General features: G+C 46.2%; 10 non-coding genes across 10 annotated transcripts; all 10 read left to right on the top strand.

Moving 5' to 3' along the window:
* The first annotated feature begins 13,430 nt into the window (after positions 1-13,430).
* On the top strand, positions 13,431-13,502 carry trnap-agg (transfer RNA proline (anticodon AGG)). Its single transcript has one exon. It is a non-coding gene; the product is annotated as a tRNA-Pro (tRNA).
* Positions 13,503-13,590: 88 nt separating this feature from the next.
* Positions 13,591-13,664, top strand: trnai-aau (transfer RNA isoleucine (anticodon AAU)). The gene has a single exon. It is a non-coding gene; the product is annotated as a tRNA-Ile (tRNA).
* Positions 13,665-13,757: 93 nt separating this feature from the next.
* Positions 13,758-13,830, top strand: trnaf-gaa (transfer RNA phenylalanine (anticodon GAA)). The gene has a single exon. It is a non-coding gene; the product is annotated as a tRNA-Phe (tRNA).
* Positions 13,831-13,920: 90 nt separating this feature from the next.
* trnaq-uug (transfer RNA glutamine (anticodon UUG)) lies at positions 13,921-13,992 on the top strand. Its single transcript has one exon. It is a non-coding gene; the product is annotated as a tRNA-Gln (tRNA).
* A 241-nt stretch (positions 13,993-14,233) lies between these two features.
* On the top strand, positions 14,234-14,305 carry trnaq-cug (transfer RNA glutamine (anticodon CUG)). The gene has a single exon. It is a non-coding gene; the product is annotated as a tRNA-Gln (tRNA).
* A 2,829-nt stretch (positions 14,306-17,134) lies between these two features.
* trnap-agg (transfer RNA proline (anticodon AGG)) lies at positions 17,135-17,205 on the top strand. Its single transcript has one exon. It is a non-coding gene; the product is annotated as a tRNA-Pro (tRNA).
* A 439-nt stretch (positions 17,206-17,644) lies between these two features.
* On the top strand, positions 17,645-17,716 carry trnaq-uug (transfer RNA glutamine (anticodon UUG)). Its single transcript has one exon. It is a non-coding gene; the product is annotated as a tRNA-Gln (tRNA).
* Positions 17,717-18,370: 654 nt separating this feature from the next.
* On the top strand, positions 18,371-18,442 carry trnaq-cug (transfer RNA glutamine (anticodon CUG)). The gene has a single exon. It is a non-coding gene; the product is annotated as a tRNA-Gln (tRNA).
* Positions 18,443-22,322: 3,880 nt separating this feature from the next.
* On the top strand, positions 22,323-22,394 carry trnaq-cug (transfer RNA glutamine (anticodon CUG)). The gene has a single exon. It is a non-coding gene; the product is annotated as a tRNA-Gln (tRNA).
* A 1,917-nt stretch (positions 22,395-24,311) lies between these two features.
* On the top strand, positions 24,312-24,383 carry trnaq-cug (transfer RNA glutamine (anticodon CUG)). Its single transcript has one exon. It is a non-coding gene; the product is annotated as a tRNA-Gln (tRNA).
* The last annotated feature ends 2,082 nt before the right edge of the window (positions 24,384-26,465 follow it).

Here is a 26,465-nt window from a genome sequence, read left to right as displayed (position 1 = left end):
AGTGCAGTAAATTAGTTACCATCATGACAGGAACTTTAATTCAAATTTCTATCAAAGAAACTGTCTGAATATCCCCATTCAATCGATGGCAGGTGGGATTGTCAACGGGAAGTTTGCGCCATATAGTGGGTTATTGGACAAATAGTGCGTTAGTGGGACGGGGGGGGGGGTGGAGTGGGGGGGAGGTCTGATCACTCTAGTGGTCAATCGGACAAAAAGTGGGTTAGTGGGACGGGGCACGTGTGGCGCCCCACCAAGGACGAAGGCAGAACTGCTTAGGGTGGCCTCGGGCTTCGGGGCACTCCCGTCGGGCCCCTGAGGGGGAAATTTCGGGGGGTCGGCGCGCTCGTCCGCCAACCACCGTCCGATTCCCATCGGCCCAATGACTGAATGGACGCTTTTTATTTTTATGGACTAGCTAGAGAGAGATAGAGGATGAGAAAGTGAAACTGACGGTCAGGATGAGAGAGATCACCGGGGTGATCGCAGCATGGCAAAAATCACAGACAATAACCCTTAGAGAGGCAACAAGAAATCACATCAATCAAATCAAATCAATAACCTATACTTGCGTATATGGTTCTCTTTGTGTTGCTGAGGAACGCAGAGTCGTATGCGTGTTTGTCCTTCGGTGCTATAGGCTTGTTCTCTCTTGTCTTCCGGGGCGAGCAGACTCGCGGGAAGTTTTAAAGGTTCACCGAACGTGAAGTTACCAAGGAAATAGTTCAGAGTTCATCTCCCTCGGGAGGGAGAGGCGAAAATGAAAATAAAACTTAGTAAAGAAAGGAAAAGAAAAGAAACGCGGTGTAAAGCTCCCTAAGGAGCCAGGGGACCGGAAACCTCTCACAGTGAAAGTGCTCTCTTGAGAAACTCCTGTGTCAGTTTCTTATAGAGAGGAGGGGTTCACGCCTGCTTCGCGTATGTGACCCAATCATCTTAGAGCATCTCGAGCGGGAAAAGTTCTTCTTTGTCTTGTCAGGATAATTGATGATGCTATAAAATTTTTTCATTTCTTGCCAGAAAGATTGTACACACAGAACAATACATTTTACTGTAATATCCTGTGTATGACTGGTTTAGTCAAAACAAGACGGTCAAACCGGTACCGAGAATGGCCGGAACGAGTAGAAGAAACATAAAGTTACATTCATATGCAGAATTACACACATTTAATGTTCACTCACACGACTATAAAGCCATAATACCGGCTACCATGACCTAGGAAAGATCAAATTCATGTTTATATATTTCTTAAGTGGTTATACTTATAGAAAATATAAGATTGCTGAGTCTATTAGTCTTTCTTCATCAGAATTCAAGTGGGAGCTGTGATTCCCTTGGAATTCTTTTTGGGGGTCATAAAGTTTTATGACCTAGCAAGAGGGAGTGTTACAGAAGTTGATCCTGTTAGGTAATCTTTCTTTAGAAATACACTTACTATTTGAAGTTATAGACCAGTCTCCAATTACATCTATAGAATAAGACAAAACTAATTAGATATGCATGGATACAGGAAGGTTAGATACAATTCTGTGTTATATACATTAAGGACATTCCTATCCTAAGTTGCACACACAGGACATTTGTGTGCGGGTATGTGTGGTGTGTGTGTGTGTATTTAAATTGTAATTAAACATATATGTGTTCATATTTGTTCAGTAGTGAAAGGAAAACAGGATTCGGTCAGTCGCTACATATTCCCCCTTTTCGTCGGATGAAGTCCCTGTGTGAACATCATCGGACGACAATCATCACAATGGCCGACTGGCAGGTGAATCCTGATGGTCATGTAGCAGGTGGACCATGGTAGTAGGGTAGCAGGTGGAACCTGATGGTAGGATGGCAGGTGGATCTTAAAGCTGAGGATTCAGCCTGATGAGGTTTGGCGTGGTCTCTGACTTGGCACCCCCTTTCCGGGGATTCCGTCTGAGACCTTCAGGCACGGCTTTCGTGAGCTCGGCTGTGTCGCATCTGGTGGAGTCTTCTGTACAGAATGAATGCCACTCATAGTGTCAGAGTGTGGCTGATTACCTGTAGAGATGCACAGCACAATGTCGGCTAAGGTCCAGCCTAGGACCGCAGATGAAGTGTTCAGAACGGGCAGTCGAGACAGTGCTTGGAAGGCTGTGTTGACCGGAGCAATGTCAATGAATTGGGACCCCCTTTCCTCGATCCAGAGTCTCAGTTCTGGATCTAAGGTGAAGTTGTAGTTCTTGAAGGATGGGAGTTCCAGTGCTGTCTGGTACTCTTTGCTCGGAAGATGGTACAATGCCAGATCATTCAGGTGGAATATGGCACCTTTCGGGGCTTGAATCCACGTACTGTGGTTGAGCATGTTGACACGGCTGGTTGTGTCATGCTGGTGGTAAGTGAGAGTAGCTGTACGCACAGGTGTGTTAACGAGCCACCTGTCATCTACAATCTCTGCTTGCGTCTCTGTGACTTTTGCTCGAGGCTTAGCTTTGGCAGGGCAGCGTGTGTCGCTGACCAGGGGTTGCAACCCGCAGGTTCCTTCAGTGTTGTCTCTGAGGAAGGGTTTGCTAGGGCAGAGATAGTGAATGAATTTGGTGAGGTACACATGTGCAGGTTTGGGGCCAGGTGCAGCTGTCGTGGTAGGCCACCACATCTGGAATACGTGCCTTGATGTGGGTGTTGCTTTTCAAAAACCTGACATTGGCAATGCCTTTAAGTCTGTAGACTTGGTTTGACTCGCTGATGGATTGGTTCAAGAGCACATCCACTTCCCTCTGCTCGTGATCGACGTAGAGTAGGATGGCGCTACCCAGAGAGTAGGCCAGGTGTATTTGTAGAGGATCAGTTGGCCTGGTGATGGCCGAAACCAGCATAGTTAGCACAAGGCTTAAGGGTTTCAAGTACGGTGGGATTCTACCCGTGGCTGGGCTGTCATTTGAGGAGTTAACCTCCCAAGCATGTCTGTTATCAGGGCTGTAACCAGCTGAGTTTGGGCAAAGTCATTCTGGAAGACAGTAAACAGCGGTTTCATGCAGTTCATGGTCTGATTCAGCAGGATGCTGTGAGCGTTGAGGATGACCACGTTCCTCTCAATGTCTTGCCGATGGTTTGCAAAGATGCACTCTGCGTGGTGAGTTGCTCTTTTAGCTGTGAAAGTTCAGTCTGAATTTCAACCACATGCCGTTTCGCAGTGGCTATGTTTGCTGTGTGGACACTTGGCATACCAGTGTCGAACATAGTTCTGGCGGCAGCTACGGCTCCCAGGAACCGTTTGGAGTGTTAGTTGGTGCTTAGGAGTCCTGATTGTGTAACAGTCACTTTCCCAAGTTGGTTGGACATGTGTTCGACCTTGGCCTTGGCGTGAGAGAGGGAGTCCTCTGTCCATCGGGCACTTGCCCAGCCGTATTGGGCTACGGTGCTGGGGTAGTGTGCTCTGTAGGCCTTGTGGGGCTGGATGAGTCGAACATGCGCTTGATGGGTGTAGGTCCTGCAGTCGGTGATCAGGAGTCTCAGTTGTTATCTCGGTGGCAGCTGTCCTCTGGATGGCTGACAGCACGGCATGGCGAACCACAGCAGCAACCTGGTACAGACAACAGGGAGAGAGAGAAAGAAAGGGGAGGAAAAAGCCAGCGAGGGTTGTCTTTGGTTGGACAGGGCAGTCTTTTTATTTCATGGGTGGCAACTAGGTTTAGCTTGCCTTGGCCCATGTTTTGCCACTTCTTGCTGCTGGCATGTCGCTTGCTTCAGTGTATTGTCAGTGGCTCTGGTGCTGTGGTTTGCAGCGCATGATGCGTCATGGACGTACATTGGCCTTATCCCCCCTTTGCGCCGTTGCATTACACGTCTTTGCGTTGTGGTGTCAGACGGTGCACACATAGAATGTAGCTCTGTGCACGCAGCATGTGCTTGGTGTCATGTCGTGTTCTGAGTAACTGGTTGTCAGTGAGTGTAGACGGCAGTCAAGGGTTGGTTGGAGGGGTCTGAGAGGTGGTGAAGCAAAGTCTTTATTGTGTCAGAAGCCCGCATGTTCGTTATGTTTGTGTTTGTAAACAGCGGAGCTAGCGTAAACTGCTGTGAGGTAGAAAGTTTAGGTTGTAAAGTTCTCATGCTGTGTGTAATCACTTCAAACTTCAGGGTGGGTGGTCGGGTTTGAAGTGACCACAGCTAGTCGTTAAGTGCGCCAGGCTTGGTGAGGGTATGGGTTTGGTCATTCAAGTCTTTGTCAAGGCCCGGTTGCCTTGAGTGTCATTTCACCTTTTTCCAGTAGACAATCATGTTGATTGTTCTTGTGATGTCATCGCATGCCTGGAACCGGTGTTGGTATGTGACAGGCATGTGGTTTGAAGTCTTACAGCCATTTTGTTTCCAGCCTGGAAGTTGGTATGGGAAACCGAGTCAGGCATAGTTAAAGTCTGTGCACATAAGGAGTTCTTTGATGTACACGTCAACGCGGTGTGCAGCGTTATGAGAATGGCTGCTACCTCAGCATATTGTGATGACTGCGGGCCCAACTTGAAGTATTGTGGTGGGCACGTTATGTAATTTACCTACAGCATGCCCGCACCTGATTGACGGGTGCCCTCATGGTGGTAGGAACATCCATCGATTTAGGCTGTGGGCATACCTTGACACGCATTCTCTTTAAAGTACCTGTGACAGGTCAGTTGTTGTTGTTGGGGTTCTTCTACATCCACCGTCGCAGCTGGTGTGTTATCAGAGCAGTTTTGGCAGGCTGCCAGGCCGTGGCCTAGCGCAGACTTGTGATTTTGAGCATAACGTGCCTCAACATTGTGCCCCTGGAGGGCCATTAACCATGTGGCTATGCGTGAATTGGTGATCACGCCATCTCGGATGCACTGGCTCCAATGGGCTCCAATGTAGTTGGAGAATCTCTGGATGGCCCATACAGTGCAGAGCAGGGCTTTTTCACAGTCTGAGAATTTTAGTCTCTGGTGGGAGAAGTGTCCTGCTGGCATATGTAACGACTCCTTTGTCTTGATTATGCCTTTGGTACAGGCCAGCACTGAGACAGTGGTTGGAGAACCCAGCTTCTAGATAGAACTCTTTTTGTGGGTCAGAGTAAGCCAGGCATGGAGCTGTGCATAAGTGTCGTTTTAGCTCATTGATGGCATTTTCTTTAACTTCTGTCCATACAAATGGGCAGTCTTTTTTCAGAAGGTCAGTTAGAGGTTTCGCAATGTCTGAGTTGCTTTCGCTGAACTGCCGTGAGTAATTGCGCACCCATAGAAAGCTTGTAGCTTGAGATGTTGGTGGGTGGCTTGATGTTTTGAACAGCTTGAATACGGCTGGACTGCGGTTCGATGCCTTGTGATCCGATGAGTGGGGCCACATAGTTGACTTTGGTTCGACACCACTGTCCTTTGTGGAGGGCGTTCTTGGCGCCGGCAGTGGATAATTGGTTCAAAACATAGTCTATCTCTTTCAGGTGGTCAGCCACTGTTGTGCTTTTCATGAGAGCATCATCAACGTAGATAAGGTTACCTCTCATTCTGGCATCTGGGCATGCTTTGTTCAGGAAGATGTTAAACTCAGCAGGTGAGGTGGCATAGCCTAACGGGTACCTGGTGAAAGTGAATTGTCTGTTGCCGAACGTGAATGCTAGCTTGTGCTGGTCTTCTGGATGCACAGGTATGGTCCAGAATCCAGAGGCCACATCAAGTGTTGAGAAGATTGTGGCTCCTCTGATTCTGGGTATTTCTTGCTCCAGCTGGGTCATGGGCCATCGGGACAGTGGCACCTGTTGATTCAGTTTCCTGCAGTCAATGGTGGGTCGCTACTTGCCGTTTGGTTTGAGGACGGGCCAGATGGGGGCAGAATGGGCGCTGTTGCATGGACGGATGACACCTTTTTCAAGCCTGGATCCGATGATCTCTCGCACCGGTTCGTGTTTAGCGATGGGGATCTTGTACTGCCTGACAAAAGTGGGAGGAGCATTAGGGTGCGTTGGGATGCGCACAGTGTGGAGTTCGGTGAGACCACAATCTAAAGAGTCTTTGGCAAAGGATGCCTTGAACTTGTAAAGGACTTGTCTGAGTCTTTGTAGATCTGCATCATTTTTAATTGCGTCAGCGTCTTTTAGAATTTGCTGAACTTGAGACTCAAATCCTGGGTACGGCTCCACTGTTGGTGCTGTTCTGCATACCTGGTCTTTGTCCATTGGCACGCAGTTGTTGAAAAGGATGTAGACTACACGCGATGACACTTCAGTAAGGGGTGTGGCTTCCAACGTGAGTCCAAGTTCAACACATTCGGGTGAAGGTTGAAAGAAGCCCAGCGTGTGGTTTAGGGTTTGACCACAACGCATGTTGAGCCGGACGGCGACCCCTTTGGTGTAAGCTGGTATCACAGTTTCCTGTTCGTTGATTAGGGTGCCAACCTCAGGAATGGTCTGACCTGACAGGAGGTTCTCAGTGTTGGTTGGAAAAACAGGGGGCTGTAAAGTCAATGGGACCCACACTACCTCATTAATGATGTCCACATGAGCCTTGAGGTGAGTCAGGATGTCTACTCCAATGTAGACATCATGGGGCGGGTCCGGAAGGACCAGGAAGTAATGGGTCAGACACCGGTGGTTCCAGTTCAGGTTCAAAGCGCAGACACCTTTGGCTGTAACCATGGTTGATGGGTACGTGTTTAAAGGAAAACGGTCACGCTTGCTGGCAGAAGGAAGGTCTGGTGTGTCTTAATGAGAGCATTGAATAGTGAGACACTGATGGCTGAGTTGTCTGCCCATAGTGCAAGTACAATGTCAGTAGTGGTTACATCATTCAACTGCAGGTCAGTTGTGACCTTGGGGCAGAAGGAATCAGAGTCTTAGGTGAGCTGAAATGTGCAGATTGGTGAACTTGAATCTTGGTCTGGTGCTGGAACGGTGTCCCCGTGGCTGGCTGTGAGAGTTTCCGTGAACTCTGTGACCTCCTGTGTTTGCTGAGCCTCCCCTTTTACCTGCCCTTCCTAAACCTAAGTGGCTGTTAGCTGTGTACGCCAGGGATGTTCTGGGGCGACTGGACGAGGTCAAGGCCAAAATAACATCTGTATTTGGCTGTGTTCTCAAGATGGACTCCACAAAAAAGGTATCACAGCCCTGTTTATATCCAGAAATTGTCCAGATATGGATATGTGTGTGTGTACATAATGAACAGTTATGAGTTTTTTTGTTTTTTTTTTAATCTTTTTTTTCTTCATTAGGTCACAAAAAAACTTGCCGGTGCTGCTTCAGGAACAGCTGCCTGGTGCACAAATGTTGGTAACGAGCACGGCCAAGTCCTTGTCTCTGTCCTAACAGCCGCCGAGGGACATGCACTGGACCCCATGGCAGCTGGCCTAATGAAACGCTACCGAGAGGCAGGAGAGGCATCCCCAAAGGTGATGTACGTGGACAGAGATTGCTGCAGTCAGCACGGCCAGTCTCAGGTGAAGGCGATGTTTTCGGAGTGGGATGAGCTTGAAGTGCGCCTGGACATCTGGCATTTCATGCGGCGATTTGCTGCAGGTGTCACGACAGAGGCTCATCCGCTCTATGGGATCTTCATGGCACGTCTATCCATGTCAATATTCCAGTGGGATTCAGAGGATGTGGCTGCTCTTCGCCGTGCAAAGGAGGGTGAGCTGGCAGCAAAGAAGACTGGCTACATCTCAGAAAAGGCGGTCAGTGCTCGCATTAACCGGAGGGATTTGGCACTGCACTGCCGGAGGAGGACCAGGGGGGAGGAGGAGACCAACATATTGATTGGGTCACTGATTGATCAGTTTGACAGTGCGGACGGGAAGGATACTCTGGGAGTTCCACTTCTGAACCATGAACGGATCCAGCAGATATGGAAAGAACAGCGGAAGCATGTACAGTGTATCCAAGACCCAGAGCACTTTCCGCTCTACACAAAGAAGGGGACACTGAAGAAAGGCGGTGTGGAGCTGTGTTGCTACAGGTGTGCTCGAGGCTCTACCTCCTTGGAGTCATTCCACCTCCACCTGAACCGTTTTATTCCAGGTATTATATACATATGGATTAGTAATTTTTCTGTAAAAAAATATAAGCACTGTAACTGCTTCCATTACGTTAAATTAATGTCACATTAATAAATGTCACACTTTTACTGTTCTTTTCTGATGTCATAAAAGCATTGACAAAGCTGTCTTGCCTCACAAATCACTAATAACTCTGGTTATAATGACAATAATTTTTTTATGTAATTACATAACTCTATTACATGTAACCAGCTACTTCATAGCACCTCATGTGTAGTAAATATATTGTACATATGTGACATATAAAACCCTTTTTTTTTTTTTTTTTTTTACTTTTAGGAACCAGTGCCAGTGATGCGCATTTTCAAGCCTATCTCCTTGAGGGCTTGATGCGTTGGAATGATGACCGGATGGAAGATGCCATAAAAGGAGCGTCCTCCATCCAGTCATATGGCAGTGCCATGAGAGAGGTTGTGGACCAGCTTAGCCAGACAGTCTTTGGGAAGCCCTGGGATGAGCGCTATCGCCCTCCTGGAGCATATACAGGCAAGACATTCATTAATTTGTTATTTTGTAATACTCTACTAAGTATCAATTTAGCCTTAAATGTACTAGACAAAATATTAAGACATTTTTTTTCCCCTTTTATTCTCGTAGGTGAATTGCTAGGAATAGAGTACCTTTACAGCCAGACTGGCAAAACACTGACTCCAGTGCTCCAGAACCCAGAGGATGAAGACAGGCTGGTGGAGGAAATTGATGACCAAGACCCGAAAGATGAGGGGTTTGAGGAAGAGATCACGGAGGACATCACAGTTCCAGTGCTGTACGAGAATGACCCCTGCCATGATCTCGCAAACAGCCCCTCATCTTTGCCTCAGCCTCAGTCCCCAGCATCACCGGCTGATGTATCAATGGCTGACGTGTCACTGGCTGAGCCATCCACATCAACTAGAGAAGGACACCAACTTGCCCCTGCCCCTTCAGTGTTGTCACAGCCATCTGACGCTGGAAGCAGTTTCTCCGACGAGGCTCAGGTAAAACACTTTAAGGGCTTTATTTAATTTCAATCTCGTTTTATTCCACATATATTAACATTAATCTGAATTTACTAGGGAGCAGTCATTGGGCCCGATGGCATTGCTGGGTGGGACAAGGTCCAGGATATGGCTGGTTACCTGGTTGGTCTTCGTGAGGCTCCTTACCTCACTGACCTGCAGGTGACAGAGGCCATTCAGCTGTGGACAGCTCTCCATGACATAGACAAACAGCGGGTCAACTATCAGCCTCGACATCAGCCTCAGCTGACACATGGACGCTTTAAGGCACCAAAGCGGTCCGGAGTCACACCGGGTGTGGAGAGTGTAAAACGGTGTCTGATTGGACATCCCGGGGGACCAGCACAGTGGCCCAGCACCAGCCTCTTGGTTGAGGCCATTTGTACAAAGCTGTGTGCTTTACACAAGTCGCCGACCAAGAAGGCTGGAGTTTGCCGCCCCAGGTGGTCTAAAATCCTCTCGGATTACCACCACATCCGAGAGCTGGTGCTTAACAATCGCAGGCTGATGGATGAAACAATGATCCAGCTGTTTGAGTTAAACCAGAAGACACTCATTCAGTGGTAAGCAAGGCACAATATTTTCTTCAAATTAACTGAATACTTTTTTAAACATATATATAATACATGTAATTTATTTTCAGGTTTCAACGGCAGCAGGAAAAACAGGAAATGAGTGTCCTCGCTCAGGGACTGACTCCACCTGACCCAATTGCTGTGGCTGATACGCAGCTTCCTCCACCGAGGGAAAAATTGGATGAAGCGGCATCGACCTCACGCCCAAAACATACATTTACCCTTCCGCCAAATCGAGAAGGACAGGCTCCTCTTCTGTGACCAGGTCGACGGCCTGCTGCTGCCACCACCATGCTGTGCCCCATTGCACCTGCCCCCACAGCATCAGGAGTTGTGCAGCCCATTTCAGCACCTGGGTCATTGTCACTAGTCCTTAACCCAAACATGACCGTGTCAATGGTGATTCCACCTTCTGGTGCTTCAACATCCGGTGCAGGCCCAGCTCCACCTGCTCCTGTGTCTGCTGCTCCTGTTTCCCGTTACACCCAGAGGAACAGGCGCCGGCGGGCCCAGGAGACGGAAAGCAGAGTCCATAAGAGGAAGTATGTGCGAGGGGTAACCTTTAACATGTGCAGCAAATATAGGCAACCCAAAACCAAAGAGTTTGGCCATAGCCGATATGGTAATGCCACATTTTGCTTGCGTGCCTCAAATGGAAAATCTTTAGATGACTGGTTGGCAGAACAGCGCCAGCAAAATACAAGCCAAACTCCACCTCCTCAATAAACAATTTGCTTTTTTCCTGTATATATTTTGTATATATTACTGTACATGGTTCCACCCAGTCTTTCATATTGTCCTATGTATATATATATATATATATATATATATATATATATATATATATATATATATATTATATATATATATATATATATATATATATATATATATATATATATATATGTATATATGTGTGTTTGTGTCTGTGTACTCATTTCATTATTTGTGTGTATTCATTTTAATATTTGTTTTTTTACATTTAAAGTGTCATTTAAATATTTGTGTATTCATTTTAATAAAACATTTTAAGTGTCATTGAAATATTTGTGTGTATTCATTTTAATAAAACATTTAAAGTGTCTTAAAGTAATCTAATAAATCATATCAATCAAATCATATCCCTCACAAAAAACACACATATTTGAAGAAACATTTTTATTCATTTTATTCAATCATAAACAACATGTAATATGCAATTTTTTTAAAATAATATACACAAAAAAAACATTTAATAAAACATTTGAAGTGTCTTAAAACAAATCTGATAAATCATGTCAATCAAATCATATCCCTCCATTTTTATTCATTTTATTAAATAATCAACAACATGTAATGTGCAATATTTAAAAATAATAATAATACACACAAAAAAATATAAATCAATATAATGATGTCATAGATAAATGAAGACGCAGGCGCAGTTGATCACACGCAGAACACGGGTTCGAATGCGGCCCGCGGAGGGTGACTTGTTTCAAATGTGACTAAAACTCCTTCATAACGCACAGGAATATAGCCCTAATAATGTTGCAGGGGAAATTTGTGGGCAAATTCTCGTTTTTCGCGTCTTTTTGGCTTGTGTGCGGGGGCGCAAAGATTGGGCCCCTTCTTATGCTAAGCGAGCGCTCTACCATTTGAGCTAATTCCCCTCGATGATGGAGAGAAGGTGTCCATCGCTCTTAAAGACAAAGACGAGGCGCGATCCCTAGCACGTGTGCAGGTGCTGCAGTGTGATTTCAAATGACCACAAAAAAACAGGCCGCATTTCCTCTGTGCTGGCAACTTTGCACTGGCTACCTTTTAATTGTAGATTTAATCAAAAAATTGCGCTATGAATCCAGCGATCCGAGTTCAAATCTCGGTGGAACCTTTTTAGGTTCTTTGCGGAAGGGAGGGAAAAAACAGAGGTGATGCGTAACTGCTGACGTGGCGGTGAAATTGGCACTCTCAAACCGAGTCGGAATTGGGGAAACATGGGCTTAAAAAGCAAAGGCTTCCTTTGCTCCTTGCTATCGTGCTTCTGGACTCAAGGACTTAAATCCTTGCTATCGTGCTTCTGGACTCAATGACTTAAATCTCTGCTGCTCATGGGAAAAGTCGACACACGCCAAGGTTACATGGTGTAATGGTTGGCACTCTGGGCTCTGAATCCAGCGATCCGAGTTCAATCTCGGTGGGACCTGCTTTTGCCAGGAATGTATGCAGTACCTCGTTCGAAAAAACTTTTTCGGCAGCACTGAGCTGCAAGAGCTGATCTAGGTAGTGCCCCTTGAAGGGGGGCGTAAAAAGGATGGACAGCACTGGAGAATGCAGGCATCGATCCCACTACCTCTCGCTTGCGCCTACTGCTTCCTACCGATTGAGCCAAAGTAAGCCCAAAGTAAGCCCACGTGAGCCAATCGTGTTTCTCTGCTGTGGCTTACTTTTGACCAATCTCGTTCTCTCCTGTGGCTTACTTTTGACCAATCGTGTTTCTCTCCTGTGGCTTACTTTTGACCAATCGCCTTTCTCTCCTGTGGCTTACTTTTGACCAATCGCGTTTCTCTCCTGGCTCTGCTCCTGTGGCTTACTTTTGACCAATCGGCGACCGCTATTATTATCGTCATCTTTGCAATCTTTGCAACAGGTAAGTCTATTCTTCACAACTGTATAATCGATCATTATTTATTCATAAACAGTGTTTGTTTTTAGACAATTAAACATGCCAATAAAGCTAGTTAGCGTGTAATAGCACACGTTTTCTTCTGTACATGTGAACCTGCAACTTTACCATGATATACAGTAAAAAACATGCCACTACTGTCAAGATAATTAGCCGACCGCTAATTAAGCTATATCCTCCTTAAACCATTTTTTTGTTGTTGTTAATTTAGTATTTTTTTGTGTCATTCATTACATTATTATATACATTACTCCAGCCCAAAGTGCCCACCACCACTGTGCCCACTGCATCTGTCCTCACTGCTGCTGTGCCCACTGCCACTGTGTCTGTTCCTCCTCCACCTACTGCAACTAAGAACAGGCCACTGCTGGCGACCAATGTGTAGGCCCTGTTGGCGCGGGGGAAGCATTTATTTGCTTCACAGCTGGCACAAAAGATCTTGTCTCCAGCCAAACCCTGTAAGTGGGTAAGTTTTTTCTTTTTTCTCCAGCCACTGCAGGCTCGAGAGGCCCTGCTACTGCCCCGGCTCGTGCTACTGCCCCTGCTCCTGCCCCTTATCCTGCTCCTACAGCATTGTGGACCCCTGGCCAGGTGTCCCAGTCGCCTGCAGAGCTTCCTGTCCACTGGAAAGAGCAACTCCCATCTTTCCAGTAAGGCCTTCAACCCCTGTCCCTCTGCACCAGGACCATCCTCACTACAGCCACCCACAGGACTGCAGCGCCCTGCCCAGCCTCCTCTGCAGTCTCCTCCTCTGCGCCCTGCCCAGCCTCCTCTGCAGTCTCCTCCTCTGCGGCCTGCCCAGTCTCCTCTGCAGTCTCCTCCTCTGCGCCCTGCCCAGCCCCCTCTGCAGTCTCCTCCTCTGCGCCCTGCTCAGCCTCCTCTGCAGTCTCCTCCACAGCCTTCTGTCCAGCCAAGTGCTGCCCCTGCTCCTGCAACATCAACTGGGTCCAGTGTTGCAGACCAGGCTCCTGTAAGTAAGCTTCTCATTATTCGTGTGCAGGTCCTGCAGCGTGATTTCCAATGACCACAAAAAAAGAGGCCACATTTCCTCTGTGCTGGAAACTTTGCACTGGCTACCTTTTAATAGTAGATTTAATCAAAAAATTGTGCTTTAAGCCATGGAAGCTGAAATGTTTGCGGCAAGGCGGCAGCAGGGAGGATGTAGGTTTCGGCTCGTTGGTCTAGGGGTATGATTCTCGCTTAGGGTGCGAGAGGACCCGGGTTCAAATCCCGGACGAGCCCATTATTAGGCTTTGCTTTTAATCTCTTCAGCCTGATTAGGGCAACCAGGATATTTCTGAGAAATTGGTGATAAAATGTGCCAGAGAGAGGCCGGTTAGCTCAGTTGGTTAGAGCATGGTGCTAATAACGCCAAGGTCGCGAGTTCGATCCCCGTACGGGCCACTCATTTTCTCTCTGGGACCTTCGCGCTGCTCTTCTCGAAAATGACGGGCAGTCTCCCAGACATCCCTGCTGGCTAAACAATGCAAGTATCTGGCCGAAATAGCTCAGTTGGGAGAGCGTTAGACTGAAGATCTAAAGGTCCCTGGTTCAATCCCGGGTTTCGGCAGAGGAACCACGTCCGCCTCTTTTAGTCTACCTGATTCCACCTAGCCTCATTGCTATCTGCCTCTCAGACAGCCAGCTAGCACAGTGTGTTGGTTCCATGGTGTAATGGTTAGCACTCTGGGCTTTGAATCCAGCAATCCGAGTTCAAATCTCGGTGGAACCTTTTTAGGTTCTTTGCGGAGGGGAGGGAAAAAACAGAGGTGATGCGCAACTGCTGACGTGGCGGTGAAATTGGCACTCTCAAACCGAGTCGGAATTGGGGAAACATGGGCTTAAAAAGCAAAGGCTTCATTTGCTCATTGCTATCGTGCTTCTGGACTCAATGACTTAAATCCTTGCTATCGTGCTTCTGGACTCAATGACTTAAATCTCTGCTGCTCATGGGAAAAGTTGACACACGCCAAGGTTCCATGGTGTAATGGTTAGCACTCTGGGCTCTGAATCCAGCGATCCGAGTTCAAATCTCGGTGGGACCTGCTTTTGCCAGGAATGTGTGCAGTACCTTGTTCGAAAAAACTTTTTCGGCAGCACTGAGCCGCAAGAGCTCATCTAGGTAGTGCCCCTTGAAGTGGGGCGTAAAAAGGATGGACAGCACTGGAGAATGCAGGCATCGATCCCACTACCTCTCGCTTGCGCCTACTGCTTCCTACCGATTGAGCCAAAGTAAGCCCAAAGTAAGCCCACGTGAGCCAATCGTGTTTCTCTGCTGTGGCTTACTTTTGACCAATCGCGTTCTCTCCTGTGGCTTACTTTTGACCAATCGTGTTTCTCTCCTGTGGCTTACTTTTGACCAATCGCCTTTCTCTCCTGTGACTTACTTTTGACCAATCGCGTTTCTCTCCTGGCTCTGCTCCTGTGGCTTACTTTTGACCAATCGGCGACCGCTGTTATTATCGTCATCTTTGCAATCTTTGCAACAGGTAAGTCTATTCTTCACGACTGTATAATCGATCATTATTTATTCATAAACAGTGTTTGTTTTTAGACAATTAAACATGCCAATAAAGCTAACTAGCTTGTAATAGCACACGTTTTCTTCTGTACATGTGAACCTGCAACTTTACCAGGATATACAGTAAAAAACATGTGACTACTGTCAAGATAATTAGCCGACCGCTAATTAAGCTATATCCTCCTTAAACCATTTTTTTGTTGTTGTTAATTTAGTATTTTTTGTGTCATTCATTACATTATTTTGAGCACAAGAAGATTTTTACTAAAACCTTTAAAAAAAAAGTTTAATTCATATATGTTATACTATACTATGTTATACACCAGTATACATATTTATGTTATCTTTTTAAATACTATGTTATACATATTTAAAAAGACATGAATAGGCAAAAACAAGTGTTTTTTTGTCTCAACAAATGATTCTCAACTATGTTATAAAAGATATACCAAAACGATTTGATATACCATTTTAAGTTTTAGATCTGTTTGATGATCATATTATTATGAATTGTCATAAACGCCTTTATGTTATATTTGGTGTTTCTTAGTAATCTCTGCCACAAAAGCTAAACAAAACAAAACGATTTAAGCATGGCATGATAACAGCAAGATTGTACCAAGAATTGTTATTTATTTTCTTATTAATTAGTTCATCACACTATTTACAATTTGTACACAAGGCAATTCAAAGTGATTCACAGTTGTATAAAAAACAATAATGCTTATGCTCATAATAATAATAATCATTAATTATTATAATATTATAATAATTAATTACATAAAAAAACAAATGCTGTAGTAAAATACTTTCAGTTGGAATATGACAGCTATGTAACGTTCTGTTTATGCCTGTGTCCTTTCAGATTATGTATGCATACCCGGTTTTACGAAGAACCTCTGAGGGTCGACTCCTTATGGGGCCAACTGAGGAGGCCAATAGGAGGAAGATCGTGTTGGCAGGGAGGGCCAGGTGTAAAGAGGAGGTCCTGGCTGAGGCCACTGCCTTTGTGAGGCAGAATGGAGGGAATCCTGGAGACCAGTTCCTGGTTCTGGCTCACTGCAAGATCCAGTTTGGGAAACACCAGGGTCAGAGGTTCCTGTGGCTGCTGAAGAACTCACTGTGGTATGCCTGCTATCTGGTCAGCAGCATTTTGGGGGAGGAGGAGAGGGACAACCCGCTGTCGGACAACAAACACCTGTTCCTCAGATACACCTCGCAGATCAGGGAGGTAGGCGAGGCTGTAGAGGTGTATCAGAAAAAAACAGGCCATGCTGCAGGAGGCCCAGAGGACAGGAGACTCTGGATGTCTGATGGTGGAGTTTGGGGATTTTAAGGGTAGGTCAATAAAGGAGGTGTATGAGGACCCAAGCAAGGAGGCCCAGGCTCTCATCACCTACCTGAAGAAGGCAAAGGCCGGGCCTAACACCAATATGGCCCTTTTCAAAGCATACGTGCTGAAGAGGCAGGCTCCAGCCCACGTGCCCACCGCCACTGTGCCCACTGCATCTGTCCTCACTGCTGCTGTGCCCACTGCCACTCTGTCTGTTCCTCCTCCACCTACTGCCACTAAGAACAGGCCACTGCTGGCGACCAATGTGAAGGCCCTGTTGGCGCGGGGGAAGCATTTATTTGCTTCACAGCTGGCACAAAAGATTTTGTCTCCAGCCAAACCCTGTAAGTGGGTAAGTTTTTTCTTTTTTCTCCAGCCACTGCAGGCTCGAGAGGCCCTGCTCCTGCCCCGGCTCGTGCTACTGCCCCTGCTCCTGCCCCTTATCCTGCTCCTCCAGCATTGTGGACCCCTGGCCAGGTGTCCCAATCGCCTGCAGAGCTTCCTGTCCACTGGAAATAGCAACTCCCATCTTTCCAGCAAGGCTTTCAACCCCTGTCCCTCTGCACCAGGACCATCCTCACTACAGCCACCCACAGGACTGCAGCGCCCTGCCCAGCCTCCTCTGCAGTCTCCTCCTCTGCACCCTGCCCAGCCTCCTCTGCAGTCTCCTCCTCTGCGCCCTGCCCAGCCTCCTCTGCAGTCTCCTCCTCTGCGCCCTGCTCAGCCTCCTCTGCAGTCTCCTCCACAGCCTTCTGTCCAGCCAAGTGCTGCCTCTGCTCCTGCAACATCAACTGGGTCCAGTGTTGCAGACCAGGCTCCTGTAAGTAAGCTTCTCATTATTCGTGTGCAGGTCCTGCAGCGTGATTTCCAATGACCACAAAAAAAGAGGCCGCATTTCCTCTGTGCTGGAAACTTTGCACTGGCTACCTTTTAATTGTTGATTTAATCAAAAAATTGCGCTTTAAGCCATGGAAGCTGAAATGTTTGCGGCCCGACAGCAGCAGGGAGGATGTATGTTTCGGCTCGTTGGTCTAGGGGTATGATTCTCGCTTAGGGTGTGAGAGGTCCGGGTTCAAATCCCGGACGAGCCCATTATTAGGCTTTGCTTTTAATCTCTTCAGCCTGATTAGGCTAACCAGGAAATTTCTGAGAAATTGGGGATAAAATGTGCCAGAGTGAGGCTTTTAGTCTACCTGATTCCACCTAGCCTCATCGCCATCTGCCTCTCAGACAGCCAGCTAGCAGAGTGTGTTGGTTCCACGGTGTAATGCTTAGCACTCTGGGCTTTGAATCCAGCGATCCGAGTTCAAATCTCGGTGGAACCTTTTTAGGTTCTTTGCGGAAGGGAGGGAAAAAACAGAGGTGATGCGCAACTGGTGACATGGCAGTGAAATTGACACTCTCAAACTGAGTCGGAATAGGGGAAACATGGGCTTAAAAAGCAAAGGCTTCATTTGCTCCTTGCTATCGTGCTTCAGGACTCAATGACTTAAATCTCTGCTGCTCATGGGAAAAGTTGACACACGCCAAGGTTCCATGGTGTAATGGTTAGCACTCTGGGCTTTGAATCCAGCGATCCGAGTTCAAATCTCGGTGGGACCTGCTTTTGCCAGGAATGTGTGCAGTACCTCGTTCGAAAAAACTTTTTCGGCAGCACTGAGCCGCAAGAGCTCATCTAGGTAGTGCCCCTTGAAGGGGGGCGTAAAAAGGATGGACAGCACTGGAGAATGCAGGCATCTATCCCGCTACCTCTCGCATGCTAAGCAAGCGCTCTACCATTTGAGCTAATTCCCCTCGATGATGGAGAGAAGGTGTCCATCGCTCTCAAAGACAAAGACGAGGCGCGATCCCTAGCACGTGTGCAGGTGCTGCAGCGTGATTTCCAATGACCACAAAAAAACAGGCCGCATTTCCTCTGTGCTGGCAACTTTGCACTGGCTACCTTTTAATTGTAGATTTAATCAAAAAATTGCGCTTTGAATCCAGCGATCCAAGTTCAAATCTCGGTGGAACCTTTTTAGGTTCTTTGCGGAAGGGAGGGAAAAAACAGAGGTGATGCGCAACTGCTGACGTGCCGGTGAAATTGGCACTCTCAAACCGAGTCGGAATTGGGGAAACATGGGCTTAAAAAGCAAAGGCTTCATTTGCTCCTTGCTATCGTGCTTCTGGACTCAATGACTTAAATCCTTGCTATCGTGCTTCTAGACTCAATGACTTAAATCTCTGCTGCTCATGGGAAAAGTTGACACACGCCAAGGTTCCATGGTGTAATGGTTAGCACTCTGGGCTCTGAATCCAGCGATCCGAGTTCAAATCTCAGTGGGATCTGCTTTTGCCAGGAATGTGTGCAGTACCTCGTTCGAAAAAACTTTTTCGGCAGCACTGAGCCGCAAGAGCTCATCTAGGTAGTGCCCCTTGAAGGGGGCGTAAAAAGGATGGACAGCACTGGAGAATGCAGGCATCGATCCCACTACCTCTCGCTTGACCCTACTGCTTCCTACCGATTGAGCCAAAGTAAGCCCAAAGTAAGCCCATGTGAGCCAATCGTGTTTCTCTGCTGTGGCTTACTTTTGACCAATCACGTTCTCTCCTGTGGCTTACTTTTGACCAATCGTGTTTCTCTCCTGTGGCTTACTTTTGACCAATCGCCTTTCTCTCCTGTGGCTTACTTTTGACCAATCACGTTTCTCTCCTGGCTCTGCTCCTGTGGCTTACTTTTGACCAATCGGCGACCGCTATTATTATCGTCATCTTTGCAATCTTTGCAACAGGTAAGTCTATTCTTCACGACTGTATAATCGATCATTATTTATTCATAAACAGTGTTTGTTTTTAGACAATTAAACATGCCAATAAAGCTAGCTAGCGTGTAATAGCACACGTTTTCTTCTGTACATGTGAACCTGCAACTTTACCATGATATACAGTAAAAAACATGCCACTACTGTCAAGATAATTAGCCGACCGCTAATTAAGCTATATCCTCCTTAAACCATTTTTTTGTTGTTGTTAATTTAGTATTTTTTTGTGTCATTCATTACATTATTTTGACCACAAGAAGATTTTTACTAAAACCTTTAAAAAAAAAAGTTTAATTCATATATGTTATACTATACTATGTTATACACCAGTATACATATTTATGTTATCTTTTTAAATACTATGTTATACATATTTAAAAAGACATGAATAGGCAAAAACAAGTGTTTTTTTGTCTCAACAAATGATTCTCAACTATGTTATAAAAGATATACCAAAACGATTTGATATACCATTTTAAGTTTTAGATCTGTTTGATGATCATATTATTATGAATTGTCATAAACGCCTTTATGTTATATTTGGTGTTTCTTAGTAATCTCTGCCACAAAAGCTAAACAAAACAAAACGATTTAAGCATGGCATGATAACAGCAAGATTGTACCAAGAATTGTTATTTATTTTCTTATTAATTAGTTCATCACACTATTTACAATTTGTACACAAGGCAATTCAAAGTGATTCACAGTTGTATAAAAAACAATAATGCTTATGCTCATAATAATAATAATAATAATAATATTCATTAATTATTATAATATTATAATAATTAATTACATAAAAAACAAATGATGTAGTAAAATACTTTCAGTTGGAATATGACAGCTATGTAACGTTCTGTTTATGCCTGTGTCCTTTCAGATTATGTATGCATACCCGGTTTTACGAAGAACCTCTGAGGGTCGACTCCTTATGGGGCCAACTGAGGAGGCCAATAGGAGGAAGATCGTGTTGGCAGGGAGGGCCAGGTGTAAGGAGGAGGTCCTGGCTGAGGCCACTGCCTTTTTGAGGCAGAATGGAGGGAATCCTGGAGACCAGTTCCTGGTTCTGGCTCACTGCAAGATCCAGTTTGGGAAACACCAGGGTCAGAGGTTCCTGTGGCTGCTGGAGAACTCACTGGGGTATGCCTGCTATCTGGTCAGCAGCATTTTGGGGGAGGAGGAGAGGGACAACCCGCTGTCGGACAACAAACACCTGTTCCTCAGATACACCTCGCAGATCAGGGAGGTAGGCGAGGCTGTAGAGGTGTATCAGAAAAAAAACAGGCCATGCTGCAGGAGGCCCAGAGGACAGGAGACTCTGGATGTCTATTGGTGGAGTTTGGAGATTTTAAGGGTAGGTCAATAAAGGAGGTGTATGAGGACCCAAGAAAGGAGGCCCAGGCTCTCATCACCTACCTGAAGAAGGCAAAGGCCAGGCCTAACACCAATATGGCCCTTTTCAAAGCATACGTGCTGAAGAGGCAGGCTCTAGCCCACGTGCCCACCACCACTGTGCCCACTGCATCTGTCCTCACTGGTGCTGTGCCCACTGCCACTGTGTCTGTTCCTCCTCCACCTACTGCCACTAAGAACAGGCCACTGCTGGCGACCAATGTGAAGGCCCTGTTGGCGCGGGGGAAGCACTTATTTGCTTCACAGCTGGCACAAAAGATTTTGTCTCCAGCGAAACCCTGTAAGTGGGTAAGTTTTTTCTTTTTTCTCCAGCCACTGCAGGCTCGAGAGGCCCTGCTCCTGCCCCGGCTCGTGCTACTGCCCCTGCTCCTGCCAATTATCCTGCTCCTCCAGCATTGTGGACCCCTGGCCAGGTGCACCAGTTGCCTGCAGAGCTTCCTGTCCACTGGAAAGAGCAACTCCCATCTTTCCAGCAAGGCCTTCAACCCCTGTCCCTCTGCACCAGGACCATCCTCACTACAGCCACCCACAGGACTGCAGCGCCCTGCCCAGCCTCCTCTGCAGTCTCCTCCTCTGCGCCCTGCCCAGCCTCCTCTGCAGTCTCCTCCTCTGCGCCCTGCCCAGCCTCCTCTGCAGTCTCCTCCTCTGCGCCCTGCCCAGCCTCCTCTGCAGTCTCCTCCTCTGCGCCCTGCCCAGCCTCCTCTGCAGTCTCCTCCTCTGCGCCCTGCTCAGCCTCCTCTGCAGTCTCCAACACAGCCTTCTGTCCAGCCAAGTGCTGCCTCTGCTCCTGCAACATCAACTGGGTCCAGTGTTGCAGACCAGGCTCCTGTAAGTAAGCTGCTCATTATTCGCGTGCAGGTCCTGCAGCGTGATTTCCAATGACCACAATAAAAGAGGCCGCATTTCCTCTGTGCTGGAAACTTTGCACTGGCTACCTTTTAATTGTAGATTTAATCAAAAATCTGCGTTTTAAGCCATGGAAGCTGAAATGTTTCCGGCCCGGCAGCAGCAAGGAGGATGTATGTTTCGGCTCGTTGGTCGAGTTCAAATCTCGGTGGAACCTTTTTAGGTTCTTTGCGGAAGGGAGGGAAAAAACAGAGGTGATGCGCAACTGCTGACATGGAAGTGAAATTGACACTCTCAAACCGAGTCAGAATTGGGGAAACATTGGCTTAAAAAGCAAAGGCTTCATTTGCTCCTTGCTATCGTGCTTCAGGACTCAATGACTTAAATCTCTGCTGCTCATGGGAAAAGTTGACACACGCCAAGGTTCCATGGTGTAATGGTTAGCACTCTTGGCTCTGAATCCAGCGATCCGAGTTCAAATGTCGGTGGGACCTGCTTTTGGCAGGAATGTGTGCAGTACCTCGTTCGAAAAAACGTTTTCGGCAGCACTGAGCCGAAAGAGCTCATCTAGGTAGTGCCCCTTGAAGGGGGGCGTAAAAAGGATGGACAGCACTGGCAAATGCAGGCATAGATCCCGCTACCTCTCGCATGCTAAGCAAGCGCTCTACCATTTGAGCTAATTCCCCTCGATGATGGAGAGAAGGTGTCCATCGCTCTCAAAGACAAAGACGAGGCGCGATCCCTAGCACGTGTGCAGGTGCTGCAGCGTGATTTCCAATGACCACAAAAAAACAGGCCGCATTTCCTCTGTGCTGGCAACTTTGCACTGGCTACCTTTTAATTGTAGATTTAATCAAAAAATTGCGCTTTGAATCCAGCGATCCGAGTTCAAATCTCGGTGGATCCTTTTTAGGTTCTTTGCGGAAGGGAGGGAAAAAACAGAGGTGATGCGCAACTGCTGACGTGGCGGTGAAATTGGCACTCTCAAACCGAGTCGGAATTGGGGAAACATGGGCTTAAAAAGCAAAGGCTTCATTTGCTCCTTGCTATCGTGCTTCTGGACTCAATGTCTTAAATCCTTGCTATCGTGCTTCTGGACTCAATGACTTAAATCTCTGCTGCTCATGGGAAAAGTTGACACACGCCAAGGTTCCATGGTGTAATGGTTAGCACTCTGGGCTCTGAATCCAGCGATCCGAGTTCAAATCTCGGTGGGACCTGCTTTTGACAGGAATGTGTGCAGTACCTCGTTCGAAAATACTTTTTCGGCAGCACTGAGCCGCAAGAGCTCATCTAGGTAGTGCCCCTTGAAGGGGGGCATAAAAAGGATGGACAGCACTGGAGAATGCAGGCATCGATCCCACTACCTCTCGCTTGCGCCTACTGCTTCCTACCGATTGAGCCAAAGTAAGCCCAAAGTAAGCCCACGTGAGCCAATCGTGTTTCTCTGCTGTGGCTTACTTTTGACCAATCGCGTTCTCTCCTGTGGCTTACTTTTGACCAATCGTGTTTCTCTCCTGTGGCTTACTTTTGACCAATCGCCTTTCTCTCCTGTGGCTTACTTTTGACCAATCGCGTTTCTCTCCTGGCTCTGCTCCTGTGGCTTACTTTTGACCAATCGGCGACCGCTATTATTATCGTCATCTTTGCAATCTTTGCAACAGGTAAGTCTATTCTTCACGACTGTATAATCGATCATTATTTATTCATAAACAGTGTTTGTTTTTAGACAATTAAACATGCCAATAAAGCTAGCTAGCGTGTAATAGCACACGTTTTCTTCTGTACATGAGAACCTGCAACTTTACCATGATATACAGTAAAAAACATGCCACTACTGTCAAGATAATTAGCCGACCGCTAATTAAGCTATATCCTCCTTAAACCATTTTTTTGTTGTTGTTAATTTAGTATTTTTTTGTGTCATTCATTACATTATTTTGACCACAAGAAGATTTTTACTAAAACCTTTTAAAAAAAAAGTTTAATTCATATATATAAAGGCCTTTATGTTATATTTGGTGTTTCTTAGTAATCTCTGCCACAAAAGCTAAACAAAACAAAACGATTTAAGCATGGCATGATACCAGCAAGATTGTACCAAGAAGTGTTATTTATTTTCTTATTAATAAGTTCATCACACTATTTACAATTTGTACACAAGGCAATTCAAAGTGATTCACAGTTGTATAAAAAACAATAATGCTTATGCTCATAATAATAATAATAATAATATTCATTAATTATTATAATATTATAATAATTAATTACATAAAAAATAAATGCTGTAGTAAAATACTTTCAGTTGGAATATGACAGCTATGTAACGTTCTGTTTATGCCTGTGTCCTTTCAGATTATGTATGCATACCCGGTTTTACGAAGAAGGGTCGACTCCTTATGGGGCCAACTGAGGAGGCCAATAGGAGGAAGATCGTGTTGGCAGGGAGGGCCAGGTGTAAGGAGGAGGTCCTGGCTGAGGCCACTGCCTTTTTGAGGCAGAATGGAGGGAATCCTGGATACCAGTTCCTGGTTCTGGCTCACTGCAAGATCCAGTTTGGGAAACACCAGGGTCAGAGGTTCCTGTGGCTGCTGGAGAACTCACTGGGGTATGCCTGCTATCTGGTCAGCAGCATTTTGGGGGAGGACGAGAGGGACAACCCGCTGTCGGACAACAAACACCTGTTCCTCAGATACACCTCGCAGATCAGGGAGGTAGGCGAGGCTGTAGAGGTGTATCAAAAAAAACACTGCCACTGTGTCTGTTCCTCCTCCACCTACTGCCACTAAGAACAGGCCACTGCTGGCGACCAATGTGAAGGCCCTGTTGGCGTGGGGGAAGCATTTATTTGCTTCACAGCTGGCACAAAAGATTTTGTCTCCAGCCAAACCCTCTAAGTGGGTAAGTTTTTTTCTTTTTTCTCCAGCCACTGCAGGCTCGAGAGGCCCTGCTCCTGCCCCGGCTCGTGCTACTGCCCCTGCTCCTATGAATTGGGGAAACATGGGCTTAAAAAGCAAAGGCTTCATTTGCCCTTGCTATCGTGCTTCTGGACTCAATGACTTAAATCCTTGCTATCGTGCTTCTGGACTCAATGAGTTAAATCTCTGCTGCTCATGGGAAAAGTTGACACACGCCAAGGTTCCATGGTGTAATGGTTAGCACTCTGGGCTCTGAATCCAGCGATCTGAGTTCAAATCTCGGTGGGACCTGCTTTTGCCAGGAATGTGTGCAGTACCTCGTTCGAAAAAACTTTTTCGGCAGCACTGAGCCGCAAGAGCTCATCTAGGTAGTGCCCCTTGAAGGGGGGCGTAAAAAGGATGGACAGCACTGGAGAATGCAGGCATCGATCCCACTACCTCTCGCTTGCGCCTACTGCTTCCTACCGATTGAGCCAAAGTAAGCCCAAAGTAAGCCCACGTGAGCCAATCGTGTTTCTCTGCTGTGGCTTACTTTTGACCAATCGCGTTCTCTCCTGTGGCTTACTTTTGACCAATCGTGTTTCTCTCCTGTGGCTTACTTTTGACCAATCGCCTTTCTCTCCTGTGGCTTACTTTTGACCAATCGCGTTTCTCTCCTGGCTCTGCTCCTGTGGCTTACTTTTGACCAATCGGCGACCGCTATTATTAGGCAAGGCAAGGCAAGTTTTTTTATATAGCACATTTCATACACAATGGTAATTCAAAGTGCTTTACATAGAAGAAATTAAAATAATCAAAAGAAATCAGAATAATTAAAACAGTTTGGAATAAAAGATAAAATACAGAAATAATCAAATGAAATCAGAATAATTAAAACATAAAATAAAATACAGTGCAAACAGTCGGACGAACAGTGGCACAGTGCTCATTCAGTAAATGCACAGTTAAACAGATGTGTTTTGAGTCTGGATTTGTATGTGACTACTGTAGGAGCACATCTGATCTCTTCTGGAAGCTGGTTCCAGCTGCGGCTGGCATAGTAGCTAAAAGCAGACTCGCCATGCTTAGAGTGAACCCTTGGTATTTCTAGCCGATGTGATCCTAATGATCTGAGTGATCTGTTGGGTTTATATTCACTGAGCATATCTGCAATGTATTGAGGTCCTAGGCCATTGAATGATTTATATACCAGTAATAATACTTTAAAATCAATCCTAAATGTAACTGGCAGCCAGTGTAAAGACCTGAGGACTGGTGTGATGTGTTCATATTTTCTGGTTCTGCTCAGAATCCTAGCAGCAGCGTTCTGTATGAGCTGCAACTGTCTTATGGTCTTTTTTGGAAGGCCAGTGAGAAGTCCATTACAATAATCCACCCTACTGGTGATGAAAGCATGCACAAGTTTTTCTAAGTCTTGACTGGAAACAAAGCATCTAAATCTTGCAATATTTTTCAGGTGATAATATGCTGATTTAGTTATTGCTTTGACATGACTACTGAAACTAAGGTCTGACTCTAGAGACACACCCAGATTCCTGACTTGATTTTTAGTTGTTTGACCCCTAGACTGAAGGTATGCGTTCACCTTGAGAACTTCATCTTTGTTTCCAAACGCAATGACTTCAGTTTTGTCTTTGTTTAACTGAAGAAAGTTTTGGCACATCCAATTGTTTACTTCATCAATGCATTGGCAAAGGGAGTCAATGGGGCTGTAATCGTTAGGCGATAGGGATAAGTAGAGCTGTGTGTCGTATGCATAGCTATGGTAAGCGATTTGGTTCTTTCTCATTATTTGGCTCATTGGGAGCATGTACAGGTTGAATAGGAGTGGCGCAAGAATTCAGCCTTGAGGGACTCCGCATGTCATGGATGTCCACTCAGACTTATGGTCTCCTATACTCACATAATAACCTCTGCCTCCTAAGTATGACCTGAACCATTTTAGGACTATCCCAGAAAGCCCGACCCAGTTTTCCAGCCTGTCAAGAAGTATTTTGTGATCGACAGTGTCAAATGCAGCACTGAGGTTGAGTAGTACCAGCACTGATAATTTGCCTGTATCAGTATTTAAGCGAATATCATTTATTATCTTTATGAGCGCGGTCTCTGTACTGTGGTGCGGTCGGAAACCAGATTGAAAATGGTCAAAGTATCCATTCGAGCTTAAGAATTTGTTCAGCTGATTGAAGACAACTTTTTCAATGATCTTGCCTATGAAAGGAAGATTTGATATCGGTCTATAGTTGTTTAATATGGTCTTATCCAGATTGCTCTTTTTCAGGAGGGGCTTGACGACAGCAGTTTTCAGGGAGGTCGGAAAACTCCCAGAGAGAAGTGAGGCATTTACCACTTCCAGGAGATCTGCTTCTAAGC

The sequence above is a fragment of the Siphateles boraxobius genome, unplaced genomic scaffold (genome assembly GCF_051911475.1).
Source record: "Siphateles boraxobius isolate OS27281-9 unplaced genomic scaffold, OSU_SipBor_1 19, whole genome shotgun sequence".
Classification (NCBI taxonomy): Eukaryota; Metazoa; Chordata; class Actinopteri; order Cypriniformes; family Leuciscidae; genus Siphateles; species Siphateles boraxobius.
This window is presented reverse-complemented; position numbering and strand designations above follow the sequence as displayed.